The sequence below is a fragment of the Mobula hypostoma genome, chromosome 6 (genome assembly GCF_963921235.1).
Source record: "Mobula hypostoma chromosome 6, sMobHyp1.1, whole genome shotgun sequence".
Classification (NCBI taxonomy): Eukaryota; Metazoa; Chordata; class Chondrichthyes; order Myliobatiformes; family Myliobatidae; genus Mobula; species Mobula hypostoma.
This window is the reverse complement of record NC_086102.1, coordinates 191,164,984-191,184,812: the sequence shown is the minus strand read 5'-3', so window position 1 is coordinate 191,184,812 and position 19,829 is coordinate 191,164,984. Positions and strand designations below refer to the sequence as shown.

Here is a 19,829-nt window from a genome sequence, read left to right as displayed (position 1 = left end):
TGGCCACAAAGCCATCAATTCCATTATCTAAATTACTGACAACGTGAAAAGTAGCAGTCCCTGATACTGAGCCCTGGGGAACAATATTTGTCACTGTCAACCAACCAGAAAAGGCCCCCTTTATTCCCACTCACAGTTTCCTGCCTGTCAGCCATTCCTCTATCCATGCCAGTAACTTTCCTGTAATGGCATAGGATTTTATCTTGCTAAGAAGCCTCATGTGTGGCACTTTATCAAAGGCCTTTTGAAAATCCAAGTAAATGACACCCACTGCCTCTCCTTTGTCCACCCTGCTGGTTACTTCCTCAAAGAACTCTATTTGTCAGGCAAGATTTCTCTTTACAGGAACCATGCTGACTTTGACTTATTTTATCATTAATCTCCAAGTGCCCTGAAACCTCATCCTTAATAATGGACTCCAACACTTTCCTAACCACTGATGTTCGGCTAACTGGTCTATAATTCCCTTTCTTTTGCCTTCCTTTTTTCTTAGAGTGGAATGACATTTGCAATTTTCCAGTCCACTGGGACTGTTGCAGAATCAAGTAATTCTTGAAAGATCATGACCAATGCATCACTTATCTCTTCTGCAACCTCTCTCAGGGCTCTGGGATGTAGTCCATCTGGTCCAGGTGACTTATTCACCTTAAGACTTTTTGAGTTTGCCTAGCACTTCTTCCATTATAAAGCAATAGTTCTCACTCCTGCTCCCTGACACTTACGGACCTCTGGCACACTGCTAATGTCTTCCTCAGTGAAGACTGATGCAAAGTACTCATTAAGTTCACCTGCTATATCTTTGTCCCCCATTACTACCTCACCAGCATTTTCTATTGGTCCAATATCTACTCTCACCTCCCTTTTACTCTTTATATAACATAACAAACTTCTGGTATCCTACTTTGTATTATTGGCTAGTTTGCCTTCATATTAAATCTTTTCCCTTCTCATTGCTTTTCTAGGTGCCTTTTGTTGGATTTTAAAAGCCTCTCAATCATTCATTTTCCCACACACTTTTGCTACCTTATCTGCCCTCTACTTGGTGTTTATACAGTCCTTAACTCCCCTTGTCAGTCACGTTTTCCTACCCCTGCCATTTGCGAACATCTTCTTCTGTGGGACATATCTATCCTGCACCTTTTGAACTACTCCCAGAATCTTCAGACATCTCTGCTCTTCCGTCATCCCTGCCAGTAACCTCCTCCTATCCACCTGGGCAAGCTCCTCTCTCATGCCTCTGTAATTCCCTTTATTCCATTGTGATACTGATATTATACTGTGAGTTATGCTTCTCCTGCTCAAATTGCAGTATGAATTCAATCATATTATACTCACTGTCTCCTTAGAGTACCTTTACGTTAAGCTCCCTCATAAGATCTGGGTTATTACAGAACACCCGATCTAATATAGCTTTTCCCTTAGAAGGCTCAAGCACAAGCTGCTCTAAAAAGCCATCTCGTAAGCACTCAACAAATTCCCTCTCTTGTGATCTGACACCAACCTGACTTTCCCAATCTCCTTGCATATTGAAATCTCCCATTACAATTGTGTCATTTTCCTTATCTTTTCCTGATCCCATTGCAATCACAACCCCACATCTTGGCTACTATTTGGAGGCCTATATATGATTCCCATTATGGTTTTTTACTCTTGCAGTTTCTTAACTGCACCCAGAAAGATTCAACATTCTCTAACCCTATGTCACTTCTTTCTTAAGATGTAATTCCCTCTCTTACCAACAGAGCCACACCATCACCTGTGCCTTCCTGCCTGTCCTTTAGATACAAATTATATTCTTTGATGTTAAGCTCCCAACTATGGCCTCCTTTCAACCACGGCTCAGTGATGCCCACAATGTCGTACCGACCAATCTCTAACAACAAATTTCACTACACATGCCAATGATATTAAACCTGATTCTTAAGCAAGGAAATGAATCACATGGCTGATCCTTCTTGAATTCAGATGTAAGACTGATTTAAACTCAAGGCTCTGAACGAAAGGTCATGGAACTAAAATATCTCGTTCCACTGATACTGGTGAACCTGTTATATATCTCCACAATTTTCAGTACTTAATCATTTTTGCAGGCAAAAAGACTTCAGTATAATGCATTTTAAATCGTTTTTAAAGAACAGATATTGAAATTCAGTGCTTTTTCATGAGGGTATGCCAATATAATGTCCCGCAAGTTTCATTGCTTTCTGGTATCCATGTGGATTGTTTCACCTTGATAAATTAATGTGTTTATGCAAAACACACCTGGAGATAAAGTATTACAAATTTTCTCTTTGCATTTTACAATTATTCTGACCTTTGAATTGCTTATCATGGAAATGTGTGCAAACTAGCATTGGTGCTATTTGGTAGGAAATCAAAAATAACTGTCGAAGTTGTGCTTCTTGTGGATGTTGAACTGACAAAACTTTGATTATTATGTAAGCTTGGCTTTCCAATATTAGGGAAATTGTTATCACATCTATGGAGTTGCATTTCAGTTTCAAAAAGTTTTATTACTATAAAAAAAGAACATCTAAACTTTAGCATGACCCCATTCAAATCTCTATATTGTTCAGTTCCTGCTTCAATTGCTGTTTTCCTTCAAGCGTGTACCTAGGGACATGACTCTGTAAGATTTTCTTTATACCCAGAGAGAGGAGAGATTCCGTTTCAATCTGAAAACTTTTGGCATTAAGTTGATTCAATGGTTTGGATTTCATGTGGGAAGTAAGTGAGTGTTTGTATCATCTGCAATGTTAATTTTGAGAAAAAAAAGTTGATTCTTTTCAAATTTTATTTTCATTAATTTTGTTATCTTTACTGATATTTTGAAATTAACTTTTGGCATCAGCAGATTCTGCTTGTTACTGTTTGGTGGCAATGGGCTTCTTTTAATTTGGTGGAAGCAGCTCTCTGGAGGCAGGAAAATCTGCATGACGGTTTTAATAGAAAGAAAAATTGACCTAAGTGGTGGGGGGTGAAGCCAGTAACTCAGCGTACGGAAGAGCTGAAGGCAGTACCTGGAGGAGTAGTCCATTTACCAGGTTGTTGCACACTGGGAAGAACAATATGAAATGTCCAGGTACAAGAATCAGAAGAGCAAAAACAAATTCCAAATTGAAACCTCACATCACAAATGGCTCTAACTCTCAGATGAGCTCACAGCTTTTATGCATGCTTTGAAAGGGGGGATAAAGCGACACCTGTGCAGATCCCTGCAGCATCTGATGACCCTGTGATCTCTGTCTTGGAGGGCAACTTCAGAACATCTTTCAGGAGAGTGAACCCTTGCAAGGCATCTGACCTGTACAGTGTACCTGGTAGTGCTCTGCAAACCTGGCGGAAGAGTTCAAGGTCATCTTTGATCCCTCACTGCTGCAGTCAGCAGTTCCCACCTGTTTCAAAAGGGGGACAATCATACCAATGACCAAGAAGAGCAGGTTGAATTGCAATGACTATTGCCCAATTACATTCACATTTACAACGATGAAGTGCTTTGAGAGATTGGTCATGGCCGGAATCAACTCAGGTCAAGGACCTGGGCCCATTGCAATTTGCCTATCGCCACAGCTGGCCTACTGCAGGTGCAGTCTTACTAGTTTTCCACTTGACCATGGATCACCTGGACAATAATAATACCTATGACAGGCTGCTGTTGATTGATTACAGCTCAGCATTCAACACAATTATACCCTTAGCTCTAATCAACAAGCTCCAAAACCTGGGCTTTGGTTACTCTCTCTGCAACTGGATCCCTTGATCTCCTCACAGGAGACCACAGTCAGTTCAGATCAGAAATAACATCTTCTCCTTATTGAGAAACATAGAAACATAGAACATAGAAAATCTACAGCACAATACGGGCCCTTCGGCCCACAATGCTGTGCTGAACATGTACTTACTTTGGAAATTACCTGGGGTTACCCATAGCCCTCTATTTTTCAAACCTCCATGTACCTATCCAGGAGCCTCTTAAAAGACCCTATTGTTTCCGCCTCCACCAACGCTGCTGGCAGCCCATTCCACGCACTCACCGCTCTCTGCTTAAAAAAAAACTTACTCCTGATACCTCCTCTGTACCTACTTCCAAGCACCTTAAAACTATGCCCTCTCACGCCCTTTCAGCCCTGGGAAAAAGCCTCTGACTATCCACACGATCAACGCCTCTCATGATCTTGTACACCTCTATCAGGTCACCTCTGCACTCAAAGGAAAAAAGGCTGAGTTCACTCAACCTATTCTCATAAGACATGCTCCCCAATCCAGGCAGCATCCTTGTAAATCTCCTCTGCACCCTATCTATAGTTTCCACGTCCTTCCTGTAGTGAGGTGACCAGAATTGAGCACAGCACTCCAGAATCAACACTGGTGCACTGGTCCGCTCCACTCTCTCTACACCCACGACTACATGGCTGTACACAGCTCAACTGCCATCTATAAATTTGCTGAAGACATGACTGTTGTTGGCAGAATTTCCGGTGGTGACAATGAAGTGCCCAGGAGAGAGGTGCATCAGCTGCTTGAGAGGTGTCACAACGACAACCTTGCATTCAGTGTCAGTAAGACCAAGGAATTGACCGTGGACTTCAGGAAAAAGAAGTTGGGGTACACACACCAGTTCTTTTGGAGGGATCAGCAGTGGAAAGGGTGAGCATTTTAAGCTCCCGGATGTCAACATCTCTGAAGATCTATTATGACCCCAACCTATTAGACTGTAAGACCATAATATACAGGAGCAGAATTAAGCCACTTTGCCAAGCAAGAATCTATTAATCTCTGCCTTAAATATACATACAGACTTGGCCTCCACAGCTACCTGTGGATTAACCAATTTCCCCCGGGATCAATGAAGTATAACTATGACTACCTGTAACAAAGAATTCCACACATTCACCACACTATGGCTAAAGAAATTCCTCCTCATCTCTGTTCTTAAAGGACGTCCCTATATTCCAAGGCTGTGTCCTCTGGTCTTAGGCTCTCCCATCATAGGAAACATCTTCTACCAAGACCTTAGACCATTCAATAGGTTTCAATGAGGTCACCCCTCATTTTTCAGAATTCTTGTGAATACAGGTTCAGAGCCATCAAATACTCTTCATGTAACAAGCCGTATTGAATCCTGGAAACATTTTCATGAAACTCCTTTGAACCCCCTCTAGTTTCAGCACATCCTTTCAAAGATAAGGGCCCAAAGCTGCTCACAATACTCAAAGTCAGGCCTCACCAGTCCTTTACAAACTCTCAAATTTACATATTAAAATGAATGCTTACATTGCATTTGCCTTCCCAAACAAGAGAAAATCTGCAGATGCTGGAAATACGAGCAAAACACACAAAATGCTAGAGGAACTCAGCAGGCCAGGCAGTATCTATGGAAAAAAGTGTAGTTGACATTTTGGGCCTGCTGAAGGGTTTCAGACTGAAACATCGACAATACTCTTTTGCATAGATGCTGCCTAGCCTGCTGAGTTTCTCCAGCATTTTGTGTGTGTGGCTTGGATTTGCCTTTCTCAGCAATACAAAAGTAAGCTAGCCAATAATATTAAAGAGGATTCCGAAAGTTTCTTCAGATACATAAGGTGTAAAAGAAAGGCAAGAATGGATATCAGTCCACTGGAAAACGATGCTGGACAGGTAGTAATGGGGGAACAACGAAATAGAGGATGAACTGAATAAGTATTTTGCATCAGTCTTCACTGTGGAAAACACTAGCAGTATGATGGGAGTTCCAGGTGTCAGGAGGCATGAAGTGTGTGAAGTTACCATTACTAGAGAGAAGGTTCTTGGGAAACTGAAAGGCCTGAAGGTAGATAGGTCTCCTGCACCAGCTGGTGTACACCCCAGGTTTCTGAAAGAGGCGGATGAAGAGATTGTGGCGGCATTCAAGAATCGCTAGATTCTGGAATGGTTCCGAAAGACTGAAAAATTGCAAATGTCAATCTTCTCTTCAAGAAGAAAGAGCGGCAGAAGAAAGGAAACGATAGGCCAGTTAGTCTGACATCAGTGGCGGGGAAGATGTTGGAGTCAATTGTCAAGGGTGTGGTTTCAGTGCACTTGGAGGCACATGATAAAACAGGCCGTAGTCAGCATGGATTCCTCAAGGGAAAATCTTGCCTGACAAATCTGTTGGAATTCTCTGAAGAAGTAACACGCAGGATAGACAAAGGAGAATTGGTTGATGGCGTGTACTTGGATTTTCAGAAGGCCTTTGACAAGGTGCCACACATGAGGCAGCTTAACAAGCTATGAGCCCATGGAATTACAGCAAAGATTCTATCATGGATAAAGCAGTGGCTGATTAGCAGGAGGCAGAGAGTGAAAATAAAGTGAATCTTCTCTGACTGGCTGCGGGTGATTAGTGGTGCTCTGCAGGGGTCTTTGTTGGGATCAATTCTTTTTAAGTTATAAGCCAATAATTTGAATAATGAAATTGAAGGCTCTGTTGTAAAATTTGAAGATGATATGAAGGTAGGTGGAGAGACAGGTAGTTTTGAGGAAGTAGAGAGGCTAAAGAAGGACTTGGACAGTTTAAGCGAACAGGCAAAAAACTGGCAGATGGAATATAGTTTGGGAAGTATATGGTCATGCACTTTGATAGAAGAATGGAAAAGGTTGACTGTTTTCTAAATGGAGCGAAAATACAAATATCTGAGACACAAAGAGAATTGGGAATCCTTGTGCAAGAATCCCTAAAGGTTAATTTGCAGGTTGATTTCAACATTAACATTAATTTCAAGAGGACTAAATATAAAAACAAGGATGTAATGTTGAAAGTTTATAAAACACTGATAAGGCCTCACTTCGAGTATTGTGAGCAAGTTTGGGAGTCTCATCGTAGAAAGAATGTGCTGAAACTGGAGAAGGTTGAAAGGAGCTTCAAGGCATTATCCAGTGTTGAATGGCTTGTCATATGAAGAACATCTGATGTTCTCTGGGCCTGTATTCACTAGAATTCAGAAGAATGAGGGGTAACCCCATTGAAGCCTATTGAATGGTGAAAGGCCTTAATAGAATGGATATGGAGAGGATGTTTCCTGTGGTGGGAGAGTCTAAGACCAGAGGACACAGCCTCAGAATAGAGCGGCGTCCTTTTAGAATGGAGATGAGGAAGAATTTCTTTAGCCATAGAGTGGTGAATCTGTGGAATGCTTTGCCATGTGCAACTGCAGAGGCCAAGTCTTTTTGTATATTTAAGGCAGAGATTGATAGATTCTTGATTGGTCGGTGCATGAAGGGATATGTGGAGAAGGCAGGAGACTGGTGCTGAGAGGACAATTGGATCAGCCATGATGAAATGGCAGAGAAGTCTGGATGGGCCGAATGGCCACATTCTGCTCTAATGTCTTATGGTCTTATAGTCACAGACTCAACCTGCAAATTCTGCTTTAGGGAATCCTGCACAAGGACCCTCAACTCTCAGTCTGTTGTAATTCAAGCGATTACAAAGAAATCAGGATACTGCCTATACTATATTTCATTAGAAGCTTGAGGACACTTCGTATATCGTCAAGAACTCTCGCAAGTTTCTATAGATGTACCATGGAGAGCATTCTAACTTGTTGCATCACCGTCTGGTCTGGTGGTGGGGTGGGGAGGGGGCGTGGCCCAGTCAGTGCATAGGATCAGAAAAAGCTGCAGAAAGTTGTGAAATCAGTCATTTCTATCATGGACACTATCCTCCCAGCATCAAGGACACCTTCAAAACGCAATGGCCCAAAAAGGAAGCATCTATCATTATGGACCCCCATCACACAGGACATTCCCTCTATTCCATTTTTAAATCAAGGAGGCACAGGAATAGGAGCCTGAAGCTACACACTCCACGTTTCAGGAGCAGTTTCTTCACGTCTGTCACCAGATTTCTGAATCGACAATGAACTGATGAAAACTTTTTTTGCTGTCTTTTTGCATAACTTATTTAATTTATATGTACAAATTAAATGTTGTAAGTATACACACGCACACACACACACACACACACACACACACTCACTGGGGATATTAAATCTGATTCTGAAGTTCTGGAAATTAATCTGTTCTCTTTGCTACAAGTAAAACTTTGAGAAGTGTGCTGTTCTCATGATTTTACTTTTCCTTCAGAGGAAGCAATATGTACAAGAACTCACTGAGTCTCATCAACACTGATAAGTATTTTCCAAATATAATTTAATTGGAAAAACACTGATGAAATTTTATTCTCTACCTCCCCTACTTCTATTATGTCAGAGTCGTACCATTGGTGAAGGGGCTGGATCTGAACCGCTGAACCATGCTTAATTCTTTGCAATGTGACTGAGTGAAGAATGTGCAAGTTCTGAATAGTTAGTCGTATAATGAAAGAATAGTGGTTCGTGCCCAATCTTGGTCTACTATCAGGAGGAACACAGAAGAACAAATAAAGGATTTAAAGCTATCCAGACTTAATCTTTTGGCTTTATGCAGCTTAGATTTGCTACTTGTTTTTTCCAATGTCTGTGAACTTGCTCCTACTCACAGAAATCTTTTTTTCTTTGAACTTTGAGGATTGTATTTTTTAAATCACCATTGAGGTAAGCTCATAAAAATATATAACTTCTTGCTCTTTCTGGTCTGAAACAGATTGTCGACATTGAACTCTCATGTTTAGTCCATAGATACTGTGTTATTTGTTGTGAGTTTTCTTTTAGGGGAAAAGTGTACTGGTTGCATGCTAGTTGCTGCTTACGTTTTTAAATGCATTTTGAGCACAGGGAAAATATTTGAGATAAATAATATGTAAACTTGATTAAACTGACATCATTTTTCCAACATTTGTGGTTTTACCATCGTAGCTTACACTTACTTTTGATCATCTTCTGTTTATGTAAATTGTATTACCTCAGAGAAATTACAGATAGAAAGTTGCATAATATTGAGATTGATTTTGGAGCAGGTGAAAGGATCAGCACAACATTGTGGGCTGAAGGCATTGTACCATTCTATATTCTATGCTTTAACTGAAAACTCATTTTGCAAACACAAAAAAAAACTTCAAATATATAAAACTTCATAATATAATGATATGCAGTTCTGTCATGAGGAAGATATTGTTTCATTTTGTGCATCCTTCGTGTGACAGAATGTGTGTGTGTGAAAATATATGCTAAATATATATTGCTTTTTTTTGGCTTATTTTTGTTTTGGCTTTCTTTAAGTTACAGTCTTCTGTGAAAACACCCTGTGAAACTGATTTGTAACCAACTCTTTTGTTCTGGTGTCATGATACAGCTGGTCTGCATTAGAAGAAGCAACAGGCAAAATATTGCAAGAGGACCAAGTTAGTCCCTCATCCCCAAGTGTAATGCAATTACTTTAGAAAACTTGCAGCAAACATTGAGCTAACTTATTCAGAGTTGTCCAGTCCTGTTGTCGTTCAGTATTTTGCTGCCCACTAAGATCTAAAGTGAAAAGTGTGAGTTTCTCACGTGACCAAAGTCAAAGTTAAACATTTAAGACAGTGACATGAGGTGAATGAATTTCTTCCACCTTGTTACCAGGCAAATTTGTACTTTGCACGTTGCATTTTGTATTAACGTCTTTTCATTGACTTAGATCAGCAGATCCAAATGATTTGTAGTTAATGATGTGTTAAACATGGGAGCATGTTAAATAAAACATGGAAATCTTTAAACTTTAGTACTGTCCCTTCACTTCTGGAAATAAAAGTTGCTTTATTATTTTTATACCTGCAGTTTTTTCTTATTAAGAAAGACCAAATACTCATATCTGTGAAAGGCCATTTAGTGAGTGAACATTTCATCTCCCAGATTATCTGGAGATTAATGTTGTGCGAGCCGAAGTGAGCTGATTGGAGTTATGAAAGCTTCCACCTTAGAGAACTAAGGGACTGACAGAACATGGAAAAGCAGAGAAGTATATTCAAAAGTTGAGGCTTGGTTCTTACACTGCACACACCCACCCCCACTCAGGATGCAAGTATTCATGTCGAGCAAACATCATGCTTGTGAATACACTCTACCACAGATCAGTAAGTTATTCCTTCATCTTTGCCCTGCCATCTTTGGCTGCTACATCATTTGAATTACTCAGCATTTTCACTGGTGTTTGCCAGCATAATCTAAGCTACCTCACAGAGGTAAAAACTGCCAAATTACCATGTTATTCAGAATCCAGAAATGGAAGGGAAATGGAATCCTGGTTGTCAAAATGCAAATATAATTGATGAGTACATCGTAGAGAGAAATCTCAGAAGTTTCAATATAGATTGAATAGACATGCAGGCATAGGGTCTTGGCCCAAAATATTGACTTTATCCATCTCCATAGATGCTGCCTAATCTACTGGGTTCTTGCAGCATTTTGTGTGTGCTGCTTGGATTTTCAGAATCTGCAGATTTCCCCATATTTGTGATACTTAATTGATGCCTAGTTCCACTTGACCAACAAACATCTTTTTGTATTCTGAGCTTCACCCACGCCTTTGTTTAGAAAAATATAAATGTAAAATTATTGCGATTTACACAGATTGCTCAGTCATCATACTGTTCTCTGTAATTGTAATCTCCTGCTATTCAGTCATCAACATGAGAGAGGTCTGGAAGTGGGTGAGGACCATCACTGGGTTCCAGCAAACTAGCAACAGAGGAGCGGAAGGCAGTGTGGACAGGGTCAATGAATTTAACCTGTTCTTTAACAGATTTGACATTGTGGCCCCTGTCCATCCCCCACATGAGTTATCTGTTGTCAGCCCCCAACCAACACATATTCCACTCTCCCAGCCTACCCCTCCTCACAGTCCCCCACCCTGCTCTCATGACTATACCCCTTCCCCACACGAAACCACCACAGTGGGCTTCACAGCTGAACAGGTGAGAAGACAGCTGAAACATCTCAACCCAAGCAAGGCTGCAGGACCGGATGGTGTCAGTACCAGGGTGCTCAAAGCCTGTGCCCCTCAGCTATGTGGAGTACTTCGCCATGTCTTCAACCTGAGCCTGTGGCTCCGGAGTGTTCCTGTGCTGTGGAAGATGTCCTGCCTCATCCCTGTGCCGAAGACGACGCGCCCCAGCGGCCTCAATGACTACAGACCGGTGGCATTGACCTCCCACATTATGAAGACCCTGGAGAGACTTGTTCTGGAGCTGCTCCGGCCTATGGTCAGGCCACACTTAGATCCCCTCCAGTTCGCCTACCAGCCCTGACTAGGAGTTGAGGATGCCATCGTCTACCTGCTGGACCGTGTTTACACCCACCTGGACAAGCCAGCAAGCACTGTGAGGGTCATGTTTTTTGACTTCTCCAGTGTGTTCAACACCATCCGCCCTGCTCTGCTGGGGGAGAAGCTGACAGCGATGCAGGTGGATGCTTCCCTGGTGTCATGGATTCTTGATTACCTGACTGGCAGACCACAGTACGTATGCTCGCAATACTGTGTGTCCAACAGAGTGATCAGCAGCACTGGGGCTCCACAGGGGACTGTCTTGTCTCCCTTTCTCTTCACCATTTACACCTCAGACTTCAACTACTGCACAGAGTCTTGTCATCTTCAGAAGTTTTCTGATGACTCTGCCATAGTTGGATGCATCAACAAGGGAGATGAGGCTGAGTACAGGGCTACGGTAGGAAATTTTGTCACATGGTGTGAGCAGAATTATCTACAGCTTAATGTGAAAAAGGCTAAGGAGCTGGTGGAAGACCTGAGGAGGGCTAAGGCACCGGTGACCCCTGTTTCCATCCAGGGGGTCAGTGTGGACATGGTGGAGGATTACAAATACCTGGGGATACAAATTGACAATAAACTGGAATGGCCAAAGAACACTGAGGCTGTCTACAAGAAGGGTCAAAGCCGTCTCTATTTCCTGAGGAGACTGAGGTCCTTTAACATCTGCCGGACGATGCTGAGGATGTTCTACGAGTCTGTGGTGGCCAGTGCGATCATGTTTGCTGTTGTGTGCTGGGGCAGCAGGCTGAGGGTGGCAGACACCAACAGAATCAACAAACTCATTCGTAAGGCCAGTGATGTTGTGGGGATGGAACTGGACTCTCTGACGGTGGTGTCTGAAAAGAGGATGCTGTCTAAGTTGCACGCCATCTTGGACAATGTCTCCCATCCACTACATAATGTACTGGGTGGGCACAGGAGTACATTCAGCCAGAGACTCATTCAACTGAGATGCAGCACTGAGCGTCATAGGAAGTCATTCCTGCCTGTGGCCATCAAACTTTACAACTCCTCCCTTGGAGGGTCAGACACCCTGAGCCAATAGGCTGGTCCTGGACTTATTTTCTGGCATAATTTACATATTACTATTTAATTATTTATGGTTTTATTACTATTTATTATTTATAGTGCAACTGTAACGAAAACCAATTTCCCCCGGGATCAATTAAGTATGACTATGACTATTGCTCAGTCATCATACTGTTCTCTGTGATTGTAATCTCCTGCTATCCAGCAGACCTGACATTTCTTAATTCTTCCAAATCAGATTGCTTCCACATTTCTTATTTTCACCACGCTACTATTGGTCCTTTTTATAAAGGCTTCAAACACTGGAATTGTTTCCTTAATCTTTTCTACAGAAGCTCCTTCCTCTGCTCCTTAAATTTTAGTCTTTTGTCCATATTTTTGTTATCTGTCCTAATGTCTGTTTACGTAGCTGTGAGTCAAATACATTAAATTGTGTTAGAAATTGTTTGTTATTTTGCAGCACTAAATGATTTAATATTCAAAATAGTTTTAGTTGTTGATGGCTCCATAATAGCTTCTGCCTGTACTGAATGTGTAATCCAGGTATTGCTCACCCAAAGAACAAAAAAGACTCCTAAATGTCTGATTTAACAGGCTGTGAGAAATGGTTAATGTTGAGATTAGCCGCTATCTATTTTTGTTTGCGGATTTTACCTTTCCCTTGGGACGTTTCTCAAGACATTGTTATCAAATCAATCCATCCTATTGTCCACTGGTGCTGTTAGGTATAACATAACTTGCTATGGTAGTGTAGCCGTTTGCACAATACTGTTATAGCTCAGGACGTCAGAGTACAGAGGTCAATTCTGACGTCATTTGTAAATAATCTATCTGTACGTCCTCCCTGTTGTATGTCAGGATTTTCTCTGGGTCTTCTGATTTCCTCCCAGAGTCCAAAGACGTAGCAGTTAGTAGGTTAATTGGTCATTATAATTAGGCTGGAGTAATCAGGGGTCGCTGGGCAGCACCGTTTGAAGGGCTGGAGAGGTCTGTTTCACTCTGTAACTGAATAAATAGCTTCAAACATAATTTATAAAAATATGTATGAAATTATTATTACCCTTAGCTTCTGCCAAATCATCATCTCCATCGCATCTGCTCTCAGGATGAAGCTTTTCATTCCAAGACGAGGGAGATGTCCTCCTTTTTTAAAGAAAGGGGCTTCTCTTCCTCCACCATCAACTCTGCTTTCAAACGCATCTCCCCCATTTCACGCACATCTGCTCTCACCCCATTTTCTCGCCACCCCACGAGGAATAGGGTTCCCCTTGTCCTCACCTACCACCCCACCAGCCTCCGGGTCCAACATATTATTCTCCGTAACTTCCGCCACCTCCAACGGGATCCCACCACTAAGCACATCTTTCCCACCACCCCCCCCCCGCTTTCCGCAGGGATCGCTCCCTATGCGACTCCCTTGTCCATTCGTCCCTCCCATCCCTCCCCACTGATCTCCCTCCCGGTATTTATCCTTGTAAGCGGAACAAGTGCTACAGATGCCCTTACACTTCCTCCCTTACCACGATTCAGGGCCCCATACAGTCCCTCCGGGTGAGGCGACACTTCACCTGTGAGTCGGCTGGGGTGATATACTGCATCCGGTGTTCCCAATGCGGCCTTCTATATATTGGCAAGACCCAACGCAGGCTGGAAGACTGTTTCGCTGAACACCTACGCTCTGTCCGCCAGAGAAAGGAGGATCTCCCAGTGGCCACACATTTTAATTCCACGTCCCATTCCCATTCTGATATGTCTATCCACGGCCTCCTCTACTGTAAAGATGAAGCCACACTCAGGTTGGAGGAACAACACCTTATATTCCGTCTGGGTAGCCTCCAACCTGATGGCATGAACATTGACTTCTCTAACTTCTGTTAATGCCCCACCTCCCCTTCATACCCCATTCCGTTATTTATTTATTATTATCATTTTTTTCCTCTCTTTCTTTTTCTCCCTCTGTCCCTCTCACTATAACTCCTTGCCCATCCTCTGGGCTCCCCTCCTCCTTTCTTTCTCCCTAGGCCTCCTGTCCCATGATCCTCTCCCTTCTCCAGCCTTGTATCCCTTTTGCCAATCAACTGTCCAGCTCTTGGCTCCATCCCTCCCCCTCCTGTCTTCTCCTATCATTTCGGATCTCCCCCCTCCCCTGCCCACTTTTAAATCTCTTACGATCTCTTCTTTCAGTTAGTCCTGATGAAGGGTCTCGGCCCGAAACGTCGACTGTATCTCTTCCTATAGATGCTGCTTGGCCTGTTGCATTCACCAGCATTTTTTGTGTGTGTTGCTTGAATTTCCGGCATGTGTGGATTTCCTCGTGTTTGCATCATTGCTCAAACTGTTTGGGAACATATATTTCCTCAGCAGGACTAAAAAATATGGTTATTATGTGTGCTTCATATTATCTTAAATTTTACAAATTTAGTGGTGTCCAGGAATTAACTGTCCAATGGTGAAAAAGTAGTTTTAGCACTTAGGGAGCTTCGCATGTCCCAGAGGAAATAGTGGAGGTGTGAATGGTATTCCATCAGTTACTACCCCTCAACCTTGAATAAAAGGGGATTACTTCACTTGCCCCATCATTGAAATGTTCCTGCAACCAATGCTCTCACTTTAAGAACTCATTGTCTCATTATCTCATCTTCTCATTATTTATTGCTATTTATTTATATTTGCATTTGAACAGTTGTCTCCTGCACTCTGCTTGATCTTTTATTGATCCTGTTACATTTACTATTCTATAGATTTGCTGTGTATGCCCACAGGAATATCAATCTCAGGGTTGTATATTGTGACATATATATACTTTAATGATAAAATTTACTTTGTACTTTGTGTGATAGAATGAAATATTCATGCTACCTTCGGAGTGCATTACTTGTTGATGAATCATTCTGCTCTTGCCTGTCTGGGAGGAATATCCGCAAATCTGCTTTTAAAGATCATCCCAGAGAAACTTCCCAATCCATTTAGTGTTTGTAAATGTGTCACTAACTGATGACTTTAAAATCACCATTTATAAAATTTATCAGCTAACAATTAGAATACAATTACATAGCTTCTCATTTAAAGTAGAATTAAATTATGAACTGCAGTTTAGTACTAGTATGACTGAAATATTTCTCGTGACAATGCAACTCCCATTTATAATTGCAGGGGAAAATAGACCTGGAACAAAGATTGAAAAAGGATCAAAATTGGTTATTCTCCAAATGAATGCAAATAATTAAATTTTCAGTTTAACATTAGTCTCTATTCAAAGCACAAACAGATGATCGTAGTTTGTAATTGCTGATGAAGGAGAATTTTTTTTCTTATATTTCTATTCACAATATGAATAATAATAGGAGCTGATAAACTGTGATAATGGGAAAAACTCAGGCAGAATACATTCCTAAAAAAGCTAAAAAAATGTTTAAAGGCCAGGGTGTTGGATTAATGTAATGCTCTGACAGATGCAATGTCCATGATAATGCGAGTTATTATAATGAAGAGTTCATGCTTCATGTTTTAACTCAAATAGACATTTTGCAGCTGAACCAGTCAGTGATTTGAGAAAAAAAAATTACTTAAATGTGCATTCCTGCGATGATAAATCAGGTGATTTGCTGAATGAATGGGACAAATCCTCCACCAAGATCCACGACAGATCTAACAGTGAATATGTCCTTATCTGGTCAATTCCTGCACAGAGGTAGCTGTACAACAACACAGCTTCTGCACCGCCCTGTCGAACCACTGCAGATGTAGCCGGGTCTTTATTCTGGGATATTGATCAGTTCTATCCATGCCCATTTAAACCAGTGTGTGAGTACAACAAGGTCCATTGACATGAATGGGGAAAATCAATTGCTGGGATTAAGGCAAGTGAAGTAATCACCTCATGTAATTAAATTAGTTTAAATGCTTTGGGTGCATACGCATGTGAGCCTGTTCGGGTGTGAGTATGCGTGTGCAGTTAGTTTTTAGCAAACCCTGGAGACTTTGTAACATTCCTGACTGACATACAGAGTCATTCAGTTTACATGGAAGGCTTGACAGCAGGTGAGTCTGGGACTGGGTCTTCACCAGTGTCAGTGACACTCTTCTCATTACAGCTGACTGTTTGTGGCAGGCGAGCTCTGTGCCCCCCTGCACTTTTCGAAAAAGCTGGGAGCCGCTCCCAGCAGTTATCTATGCTCAGAATCCCAGGGAAGAAAAGAATCTGCTTCACTCTCTCTCCACATGAAAATGCCCGTGCAACCATTGGGAAGTCCAGGATTCGTATGTTCCATACAATCTGACCAGATCCCAGTGGTGATTTTGGAATCACTCCCTGATGTTGGACTCAACTCTTCATGAAGTTCACCAGTGTCATATCATTTTCTATTTGAAATACACATTTTGGCAGCTGACCTAGTTAGTGATTTGAGAGAAAAATTGCTTAAGTGTGCATTCAGTTATCATATTTGTCAGTTTCCTGACATTTCGCAACAGTGAGCAAGGATAAAGCTGCCCAACTGTAAAGTTCAGCTTCTCCTTTCACGTGAGTGAAGAGGAATGAACGTGAAGCAGTGCTAAGCTTCAGGTTGATGTACAGTTTTTGAATTAAATTGGTTGCACTTAAATGTTGAGTGTCCTTACAATATGTTTTAGGTGCGTTGAATTCTTTTTGTTTATATCATAACATTTTAAGTTAATCATGCACTTTATAATTGATTTGAATACTTTTTCAGCTTTTATGTACCAAAAGTATTTGGAAGTCTGAACACCAGAAACATTTACAGACGTTCAATATGTTGACAGTTTTGACAGTCAGTAAGTGCATGCTTAACCAGTTGTTAAAGCATTATAATGGGCCAGACTTGGGCTTGATGCACAGGATCTCACCAAACAAACTGGAGTGGTTGTTACTCAGGACTTTGTGGCTACGTAGTAAGTGTGGGCCGAGCAGCTGAGAGAGTGGTAAACGAAAATTGCTGGGGGGTGGGAACCGAACTGAAGTGACAGAGGAAAGGGAGGTTGGCTCACAAATAGAGAAAATTTGGAGACAGTGCAAAAGGGAGGATAGGCATATGATACAGAAGGGACGTGCTGGTCCGATGGTTTGAGATTTGTCTATTTTAAAGCGAGGAATATCGTGAATAAAGCGGATGAGCTCAGAGCTTGGATCAGCACTTGGATATATGATGTTGTGGCCATGACAGAGACTTGGATGGTGCAGGGGCAAGAATGGCTACGTCAAGTGCCAGGCTTTAGATGTTTCAGAAAGGAAGTTATGGTAGGGTACAGGAACTGTGGTGTACAAAGGCTGTAGTAAATCTAATCAAGAAGAAAAGAAAAGCTTACGAAAGGTTCAGAGATCTAGGTAATGTTAGAGATCTAGAAGATTACAAGGCTAACAGGAAGGAGCTTAAGAAGGAAATTAGAAGAGCCAGAAGGGGCCATGAGAAGGCCTTGTGGACAGGATTAAGGAAAACCAGAGGTACTTAATGAATACTTTAATTCAATAATCACTATCGGAAAGGATCTTGGTTATTGTAGTGATGACTTGCAGCAGACTAAAAAGCTTGAGCATGTAGATATGAAGAAAGAGGATGTGCTGGAGCTTTTGGAAAGCATCAAGTTTGATAAGTCGCCGGGACTGGATGAGATGTACCCTAGTCTACTGTGGGAAGCGAGGAAGGGGATTGCTGAGCCTCTGGCGATGATCTTTGCATCATCAAAGGGGGACGGGAGAGATTCCGGAGGATTGGAGGGTTGCGGATGTTGTTCCTTTATTCAAGAAAGGGAGCAAGATAGCCCAGGAAATTATAGACCAGTGAGTCTTACCTCAGTGCTTGGTAAGTTGATGGAAAAGATCCTGAGAGGCAGGATTTATGAACATTTGGAGGGTATAATATGATTAAGAATAGTCAATATGGCTTTGTCAAGGGCAGGTCGTGCCTTACGAGCCTGATTGAATTTTTTGAGGATGTGACTAAACACATTGATGAAGGAAGAGCAGTAGATGTAGTGTATATGGATTTCAGCAAAGCATTTGATAAGGTACCCCATGCAAGGCTTATTGAGAAAGTAAGGAGCCATGGGAAACAAGTGGCCATTTTTTTGTGTGTCCAGGACTGGCTTGCCCACAGAAAGCAAAGAGTGGTTGTAGATGAGTCATATTCTGCATGGAGGCCGGTGACCAGTGGTATGCCTCAGGGATCTGGTCTGGGACCCTTGCTCTTCATGATTTTTATAAATGACCTGGATGAGGAAGTGGAGGGATGGGTTAGTAAGTTTGCTGATGACACAAAGGTTGGAGGTGTTGTGGACAGTGTGGAGGGCTGTCAGATGTTGCAGCGGGACATTGATAGGATGCAAAACTGGGCTGAGAAGTGGCAGATGGAGTTCAACCCAGATAAGTGTGAAGTGGTTCATTTTGGTAGGTCAAATATGATGGCAGAATATAGTATTAATGGTAAGACTCTTGGCAGTGTGGAGAATCAGAGGGATCTTGGGGTCTGTGTCCATAGGACGCTCAAAGCAGCTGCGTAGGTTGACTCTGTGGTCAAGAAGGCATACGGTGTATTGGCCTTCATCAATCATGGAATTGAATTTAGGAGCCAAGAGGTAATGTTGCAGCTATGTAGGATCCTGGTCCGACCCCGCTTGGAGTACTGTGCTCAGTTCTGGTTGCTTCACAACAGGAATGATGTGGAAACCATAGAAAGGGTGCAGAGGAGATTTACAAGGATGTTGCCTGGATTAGGGAGCATGCCTTATGAAAACAGGTTGAGTGAACTTGGGCTTTTCTCCTTGGAGCGACGGAGGATGAGAGGTGACCTGATAGAGGTATGTAAGATGATGACAGGCATTGATCATGTGGACAGTCAGAGGCTTTTTCCCAGGGCTGAAATGGCTAACATGAGAGGGCACAGATTTTAGGTGCTTGGAAGTACAGAGGAGATATCAGGGGTAAGTTTTTTTTACGCAGAGAGTGGTGAGTGCATGGAGTGCCAGTAACAGTGGTGGAGGTGGATACGATAGGGTCTTTTAAAAGACTTTTGGATAGGTACATGGACTTTAGAAAAATAGAGGGCTATGGGTAACCCGAGTAATTTCTAATGTAGGAATATGTTCAGCACAACTTTGCGGGCCAAAGGGCCTGTATTGTGCTGTAGGTTTTCTATGTTTCTATGATAGGGAGGGAGGCAAAAGAGGTGGGAGCATAGCACTGTTGATCAGAGATAGTGTCATGGCTGCAGAAAAGGAGGAAGTCATGGAGGGGTTGTCCATGGAGTCTCTGTGGGTGGAACTTAGGAATAGGAAGGGGTCAATAACTCTACTGGTGTTTTTTATAGACCATCCAATAGTAACAGGGACATCGAGGAGCAGATAGGGAGACAGATTCTGGAAAGGTGTAGTAATAACATCCTAGTAAATCTTCTCTGCACTCTTTCAATCTTACTGATATCCTTCCTATAGTTAGATGACCAGAACTGCACACAATACTCCAAATTTGGCCTCACCAATTTCGTATACAACCTCACCATAACATCCCAACTCCTACACTCAATACTTTGATTTATGAATGCCAGGATGCCAAAGGCCTTCTTTACAATCCTCTCTACCTGTGA

The 19,829-nt window shown here is 42.1% G+C and overlaps 1 protein-coding gene across 4 annotated transcripts in view; it reads left to right on the top strand.

Moving 5' to 3' along the window:
- nckap5l (NCK-associated protein 5-like) overlaps positions 1–19,829 on the top strand; it is an 890,431-nt gene that overhangs the window by 38,345 nt on the left and 832,257 nt on the right. For 2 of the 4 annotated variants that reach the window (XM_063052488.1, XM_063052485.1), the window contains exon 1: positions 8,284–8,552. The exons of the other annotated variants lie outside the window; for them this stretch is intronic. The gene's annotated coding sequence lies outside the window, so the exon portion shown is untranslated. Of the gene's footprint in view, positions 1–8,283; positions 8,553–19,829 lie in introns of those variants that run through there. 4 annotated transcript variants of the gene reach the window in all.